Genomic DNA, 8067 nt, shown 5'->3' with positions numbered 1-8067 from the left:
CTGTCACAGCCCCAGCTGCACAGCCTGGCTCTTTAGCTCATGGTGTAGGGCCTCATGCGGTTAGCTGTGGAGAGCCCCGGTCACACATCTGCTGTGCTGTCCCAGGTGGAGGCAGGCACAGAGCCAGGCCTCTTCTGCAAGGGGGACAGTGATGTGGGTAATACTGGGGTTAGCTCAGAAGTGGCCCTGCTCTGCTGCAGGCTCACCTTGCACTGGAATCGGGGGGACACCTGCACCAATGGATGGTCAGAGAACCGACAAGGGGAGGAAATGGGGGTGGATACACGGCACTGCCAGGGGGTGGAAATTCCTAGTGCCAGGCCTGGGCAGGTGGCAGGGCAGCCTGGGAGGGGTGAAATCCTCTCCTGTCCCTGGGAAGCTGCTCTGCCTGGGAGCAGAGTGGATCAGGTCAGACGATGGATGGGGCATGTTCCCTGCACTGCCGACCCCTCACACAGTCTGGGGAGTGTTAACCATCCCTGCTCTCTCCTTACAGATCCCTGCCTGGGGTGTCCCCATGGCGACATGGTGGAGGCTCTGTGTGTGCAGCCTGGGGATCCTCCTCCTGGCGCCATGTTCTCTATCTGGTAAAAACGTTTGAATCCCAATTATTTCCCTCCCTTTCCCCCATGTACACTGCCCCCTGCAGGGCTAGGGTAGGGGCATCAGAGGCCAATGACACCCCCACACACACCGGGGCCTCCTCAGTCCTGCAGTGTAAAAGGGCAAGGCCCAGGAGATTGTGGGCTGGGGATGTTAAGGTGACCAGGGCATGTCCTAGCTCTGGATGCCAGGATTGTTGGATCTTGCAGCAAGTCACTCAGTTACCTCTGCCCTTGAGAGAGGCTTCCAGAACCCCTGACCCTGATCCCTTCCTGTCCTGCCAAAGGCACCGTGCTGCTAGACCTGCCCCACTGGGAGCCTGGATTCTCGTGGCATGCAAGGCAGAGATCTTCCCAGCTGCCTGAGGGATGGGGGTCCCAGTTCCCATTAGGATGAATGGGAGCTCATGAAAATCTCCTTGGTGGCTTTGAAAATCTGCCCCTTATGCCTCCCCACCATTAGCCACACAGTGAGTGTCAGGTGCTGCAGCTCAGTAGTTATTGCTCTATATGCCCCATGGTGGGATGGGCGAGCCTGGAGACCCTTCAGACACAGCTACTGTGCAGACATAAATCACCTTCAGATGCTTACTTTCCCCCAGACACCGACCACCAAAACGGTGAATCCACATCTGAGTTAGTTTCTGTTTTGGGTCTATTGAATCTATGGGAGGGACGTGCATCGGCCCAAAGATCCATCAAAGACTCAATACTTTCACGCCAGGCAGAAGTCTCCTGAGGTGGCCCCTCAGCAGCCATTGTGGCTCCACATGGATCTGAAACTGGTTCATCAAAGAAGTTGCTTGTAGTGGAAAGAGCTCATAACTGGGGCTGTTCAGGGTGCTATGACCTGGCAGGTGGCTTCCAGACGGGGCCACCCTTTGCCAACAGAGTGTAGGTAGGTTGCAAGACAGGCACCTTTGGTTGAGTTTCCGGGGGATTGTAGGACAGGATTGGTGGTATGACTGCACTGCCCTGTGTCCAGACTGAGTAACTCAGTTGAACAACACATGACTCAGCTTTGGGACCTTCTGCTATGAGCTATGCACCACTGAGGAAATTTTGATTAATTCAGTGCTGCCCTCTCCTCTTCACTCACTGTGTCTGTAGGGCTGGGGAAGGGCTCAGAGATGTCCCCCTCCTTTTTCTTGTTACTCACTGTGTTCCTGGGGTTTTCTGTTTCAGAGGAGTTCTCCCTGGCTGGCTCCCTGCACCCTGTGGTGGAGGTAGTTGGCCAGGATGTGGTGTTACCCTGCCAGCTCTCACCCCCAACCCGGCTGCCCAACATGGACGTGCACTGGAGGAAAGCTGGACCAGGATTTATCCTAGTTCATGAGTACATGGATGTGGATACCCAGGACCTGCCGGGGGACGGTTACCAGACCCGGACGGAGCTGTTCCTGCAGGAGTTCAGCAGCGGGAACGTCTCCCTGAAGCTGAAACGGCTCCAAGTGGCAGACGCTGGGAAGTACCATTGCTTTGTGAGGAACCTACAGTGGAATCTGGAAGCCGTCACTGAGTTACAGGTTGCAGGTGAGACGGAGCACTAAGGGGTGTACAATGATGAAATGTTGCCTCGGTAACAATGTCCAGGCTGCTGGAGCTGTTCCAGCTGCTCAATGTTTCCATTCTTGGAGCTCCACTGTTATCAGTACTAGCAGTTAGTGCAGCCTGCAAATTCAACAGACTTGATGTTACTCATAAATAACAGCCATCAGAATAGTTTGGTGACAAAGGCACTCGGACAGATTTATTGCCCTCAAGGCACAGTCCTAGTGCCCTGTGTCTGTGGTTACCGGTACATTAACACATGAGTGCTGAGTGCCTCAGTCAGCAGAGGAGTCCCTGCTGTCCCCTTGACCACACAAAGGGTTAAAGTGAGATACCCCAACATTTATAGACTGAGGCAAACAACTAGGATAAACAACTTACATACCACCTTATGTATTTCAGGACATCTCTTTGTTACCTCCCCTTGTTCCTGATATTTCAGACAGAACATCTCTATACATTGTTCTGTCAAGCCATCTTATCTTGCGCTAGATTCGGGTGTATCCGTACCAGCCTTCTGCAAAGTATTTACATAAATATCTCATGCCTAGTACTTCTTGGGAGTGCCTACGTTTTGGCAAGACTAGCAGCAAATTTGCTAAATTAATGTACTGGACAATGAACTTGGAAGCATCTACCTTAATACATGGCCTGACTTTGGTTTACATCCTCTGGTTCAGGTCTCAGATCTTGCATCAGGTCCAGATCTCCAGGCTCTCCCTCCACTACTGGGGTGACAGTGTCTGGGCATCCAGAGCTTCCTGTACCCATGCTGGTGCCCCTGTACTGAGCCCAGCACAGCAGCAGGGTCCTGTGCTGCAGGGAGCTGTGTGCAGGACTCAGTAGGGGGCGCTGCCCCCTCACACTCAGTGCTGACTCCACTGTGGTGCTAGCAGGGTCAGTGTTGCATTAAACAACCTCTTTTCAATGAGATGTAAAGCTACAGTCCTCAGCTCTCATGCTCATTACGGCACTGTATGAGGGAGTGGGACCTTTACTCCGATGTTCTGCCCAAATCCCAGGTGAGGTCATAAGTACATTTGGCCTCTCTTAAAACTCCCCCTGCAGTTTCCAAGGGCTGGGATATTCCTTTTTTTATTCCCTGGGCACTGACCCCGCGTTCAATGCTGCTGCACAAGGGCAGTGGAAAGGACGGTTTTTGCCCTTTTCGCTCATGTATCCCCAGATTAATACAATTCAGAAACATCAAGCCCCAAGTGAGGGGCCCTCCTGCGATAATGCAGAGCACTGAGGTTGTTTTAAATCATCTCCAGTCTTTGGTGGGTCCTAGTTCAAAGGCTCCACAGGATACATCTTCTTTTAGGGAGAGATTTAAATGAGGGGTGGGTGGTTGTGTGCAGCACAGGGAGAGGGAAATCCAAGCATGAGGGTGGCTTGGCCTGGGGCACTGCTACCAGTGTGGGAGAAGAACAGTATGTAGAAGGGTGGCACAGGCGGAGTGGGAGCAGAGATGTAGGCGGGGTCACCATCCCTCACTTCCTGCTCTGTATTGAAGTGCAGTGATCCTGACAGCTCCTGGGCTCCACCCCAAAAGTGGCTGAATTTCAGCAACAGGTGCAGAGATCTCTGTATAGCAGTTTCACCCTGCACATTCCTCAGTGAGATTTCAGGGCTCAGTGCTATATTGAAATGCAAGATGGTATTATTTAATTTCCCAAGTTGTCAAGATGAGAGGTCCCAGGGAGTTTTCCAGTCACAGCTCACTATACCCAGTGGAATCTGGGGAATCACATGGTGCTACCAAAGACACGATTTCCTGATACACAGACTCTCTGTCTCTCACTGTAGCTGTGGCTCCAGTATTCATTGACGTGCTGGGCCCCCGGGGTCAGGGGATCGGACTGGCCTGTAGATCTGCAGGCTGGTTCCCCAAACCTGAACTCCGGTGGGTTGGAAAGAACCTGGCAATGGAGATTGTGACCAACATGACTCAGGATGTGGAGAACCTGTATAATGTTGTGAGTCACGTCACTGTCACAGAAGGGGAAGACAATGGAGACATCAGCTGCATAGTGCAGAATGGCCTGCTGGAGACCGAGAGACAATCGGCCATTCACCTCTCAGGTGAGTCCTCACACACAGAAGGGGTCACCATGGGAGTGGGAGAGGGATGGGGTGCTGGGTCACCTGGGAATTGCACTTGACTAGGACCTGTTTCTGGTATCGAGACAGGAAATGTCCTTCTAATCTGATTTGTGGGGCTATTTGGGATGGAGGTTTCTGTGATCTGGATAAACTGCCTGTCAGAAGCTGAGCTGAATCTTGTGAAATGGGCTGAGGAGATGACACATTAAGTTGATAAAGGTACCTGGGCTGACCTAAGAGATGCAGGGTGTGTCTACACTAGAAATGCTACAGAAGCAACACTGTGGTTTAAACACTTGCTACAGGGACAGAAGGGGTTCTTCCATGGTTGTAGTAAATTCACCTCTTTAGGGGGTGGTGTCCTCTGTGATGTATTTAAGACGACCAAACTCTATAGTGTAGCACAGGTGTCAGACTCTGAAAGGGGTTTGACTTAGTGCTCATGAAACACCTATAAAATAATATCAAAATCAATGTAGCCCACATTAAATGGATTAAAAACTGGCTAATTGATAGCTCTCAAAGTAATTATAGTGGGGAATCATCCTCCAATAGGGATATTTCTAGCAGTGTCCCACAAGGATCTATTCTGGGCCAATGCTATTCAAAAGCTTTATCAATGAGGGGGAAAGAAATATTAAATCATTGGTGGTAAAATTTGCAGATGACTCAAACATTGGTGGAGATGTAAATAATGATTGTGACAGGTTGGTATTACAGACTGACGTGGAGTGCTTGGTAAGGTGGATTCACCCTAACAACATGCTGTCACAGATCTAGAACCAGTGCAATAGCCCCAGTTTTAGAATAGTCTCTGGGAGGACCTTTCATTGTGACAGACCCTCTAGGGGTCCTACTCCCCCACCCCCCAGGGAAAACCACCTGGCTTCACCACCTCCTTAGATTCAACCCCTGGGCCTTCAGCACCCCTGTTTCCCACTGAGAGCTCCGTTCAGCAAGTCCCACAGAGACAGACCTCTAAAGGAGACTGGTACAATATTGGGGAGCAATGCGTCTCCTCTGTCAGCATTTGTAGTGACACTCAGCCAGTGTTGTAAAACAGAAGAGTTTATTAGTCGATTGACGCACATAGAATATCACGGTTGGAAGGGACCTCAGGAGGTTTCTAGTCCAACCTCAAAGCAGAACCAATTCCCAACTAAATCATCCCTGCCAGGGCTTTGTCAAGCCCGACCTTAAAAACCTCTAAGGAAGGAGATTCCACCTAGGTAACCCATTCCAGTGCTTGACCACCCTCTGTCATAAACAGTTAGTTAAGGGTTAAGGGTTTTTTTTTCTACCTGTAAAGGGTTAACAAGCAGTACCTGTGGACACCTGACCAGAGGACCAATCAGGGACAAGATAATTTCAAATCCCTGTGAAGGGAAGTTTTTTTTTTTCTGTTCTTTGTTTTTAGAGAGTCTCTCTTGGGAATTAAGGGAGTCCAGACATCTTAATCAAGTCCTCCCAGGTTTCTGCAATAAATTCTTCTATTCAAGCTAGTGAGTATTAGCAAGGAACTAGTATTCTTATACTTTTATTTCTGTATTTGCAATTCTGTGTTTTGCTATAGAATTTCTTTAATTCTGTACTGTTATTGCTTTTACTGAGAAAGAAAGGAGGGGGGATTCTCTCCAGAGATTGATAAGTTTAGACCCTGTATTTTTGCATCTTGGTAATACAGAGATAGTGTCCTTTTTTCTTTCTTTAATAAATTCTTTTCTTTGGACTTGGTTAATTCCTTCTCTTGTGGAGATTCAAGGGAAGGGGAGGGGGGAAGAGTGAGTTCCTCCTGATGTTGATTCACAGGGTTGAATCGGTGTGAATCTCTCCAGAGTGGCTAGGAGAGAGGGAGGGGGGAAGTGGGCTGCTTCCCTATGTGTAGAGATTCAGGGAGATTGAATCTGTGTTCCCCAGGGGAAGTTTGGGGAAGGACTGTGTCCCAATACACGTACATTATTGGGTGGTGGCAGCTTTTACCAGATCTAAACTAGGATTTAAGTTTAGATAAATCCATGCAGGTCCCCATATTGGAACCCAACAGCTCCAAGTGGGGGTGAGACCTATGACACCCTCCTACTGAAAAAAGTTTTTCCTAATATCCAACCTAAACCTCCTCCACTGCAAACTCGAGACCATTACTCCAGCGCAGGACCTCCTTGGTTAGCACAGAAAAAAGAAAGTTACAGCACTGTCCATTCTGGACAGCACAGAGCCCAATGCCCTGCTCTCTGACCTCTCTGTCCCATTTCAGTTATGCCCCAGCTGCTTCCTGCAGCGCACATTTAGCTTCCACCTCACACACCCCAGTCCTTTGTTCCCCAGCGGGACAAACACTGCTTGGCTTCCTGCTGAGAGGTGGGCCAGCCATGGTCATTGGATAAATGACCTGGCTGTCCTATTCGGGGGCAGTCCTTTGGCCCTTCACCATCTTCATTTTGGCTTTGTTGTCTAGGGTTTGGCTCTCCTGTCCTCTGGGGACCTGGGTCCTCCCCCTCAATGGGGCTGAGGGGTGTAGAGGTTGTGATGGGATGGATCACAGAAACCCCCTTGGGAACTGCCAACCGATGTGCCAAGACTACTTCTGCCCCTGCTTTCCCTGCCAGCCTGGGAATCTAGCACCCTGTCTTGTTAAGCCAGACACGCCAGTCTGCTCCAACACAGACCCAGGGTCTGAACCACATGTCCCAAAGCTGCAGACTTAACTGAAAGAAACTCTCAGAAGAGTTCCTGTCTTTAGCACTGAGATGCCCAACTCCCAATGGGGTCAAAACGCCAAATAAATCCATGTTACCCTGTATAAAGCTTATGCAGGGTAAACTCATAAATTATTTGCCCTCTATATCACTGATAGAGAGATATGCACCGCCGTTTGCTCCCCCCAGGTATTAATACATACTCTGGGTTAATTAATAAGTAAAAGTGATTTTATTAAATACAGAAAGTAGGATTTAACTGGTTCCAAGTAGTAACAGACAGAACAAAGTGAATTACCAAATAAAATAAAATAAAACACACAAATCTAAGTTTATTACAGTAATAAAACTGAATACAGATAAAACCTCACCAGTTCCAGTAAGCTTCCTTTTACAGATTAGTCTCCTGCTAGTCTGGGTCCAGCAATCACTCACACTCCCTGTAGTTACTGTTCTTTGTTCCAGTTTCTTTCAGGTATCCTTGGGGGTGGAGAGGCTCTCTCTTTAGCCAGCTGAAGACAAAATGGAGGGGTCTAAATAGACTTTAATAGGAGATATACCAATCTCCTAGAACAGGAAGGGACCTTGAAAGGTCATTGAGTCCAGCCCCCTACCTTCACTAGCAGGACCAATTTTTGCCCCAGATCCCTAAGTGGCCCCCTCAAGGATTGAACTCACAATGCTGGGTTTAGCAGGCCAATACTCAAACCACAGAGCTATTGCTCCCCTACTGTCTTTCTCTTGTGGGTGGAGACCCCCTCCTCACTCCTATGCAAATCCAGCTCCAAGATGGAGTTTTGGAGTCACATGGGAAAGTCATCCTCCTCCCAACCAAGAATTTGTTGTCCCGACAAATCACACTCCCTATTATACCAACTCACTGATTCCCTCCAAAGGGCCTCAGATAGCTCACTTTAGCTTCCACAAGCCTGTGTGCTAAATGTATTGGCTCCTCACTAGTCACCTCAGGTGCATCATAAGCTAACCGTTTTACTGGTCTTATTACTCTGTCTTATCTATTGAGAATCTCTGTTGCCATGGTAGGGGGGACATTCTCTTGAGCAACAGATGGAGAGGTGTCCTCTGAGGGTCCCTCGGCTATTGACATAGGC

At 49.2% G+C, this 8067-nt stretch overlaps 1 pseudogene; it reads left to right on the top strand.

Annotated features, from left to right (window-relative positions):
• The first annotated feature begins 517 nt into the window (after nucleotides 1-517).
• LOC120393049 overlaps nucleotides 518-8067 on the top strand; it is a 46289-nt pseudogene continuing 38739 nt past the window's right edge.

Source organism: Mauremys reevesii, unplaced genomic scaffold (assembly GCF_016161935.1).
Source record: "Mauremys reevesii isolate NIE-2019 unplaced genomic scaffold, ASM1616193v1 Contig14, whole genome shotgun sequence".
In the NCBI taxonomy this organism is placed as follows: Eukaryota; Metazoa; Chordata; order Testudines; family Geoemydidae; genus Mauremys; species Mauremys reevesii.
This window is presented reverse-complemented; position numbering and strand designations above follow the sequence as displayed.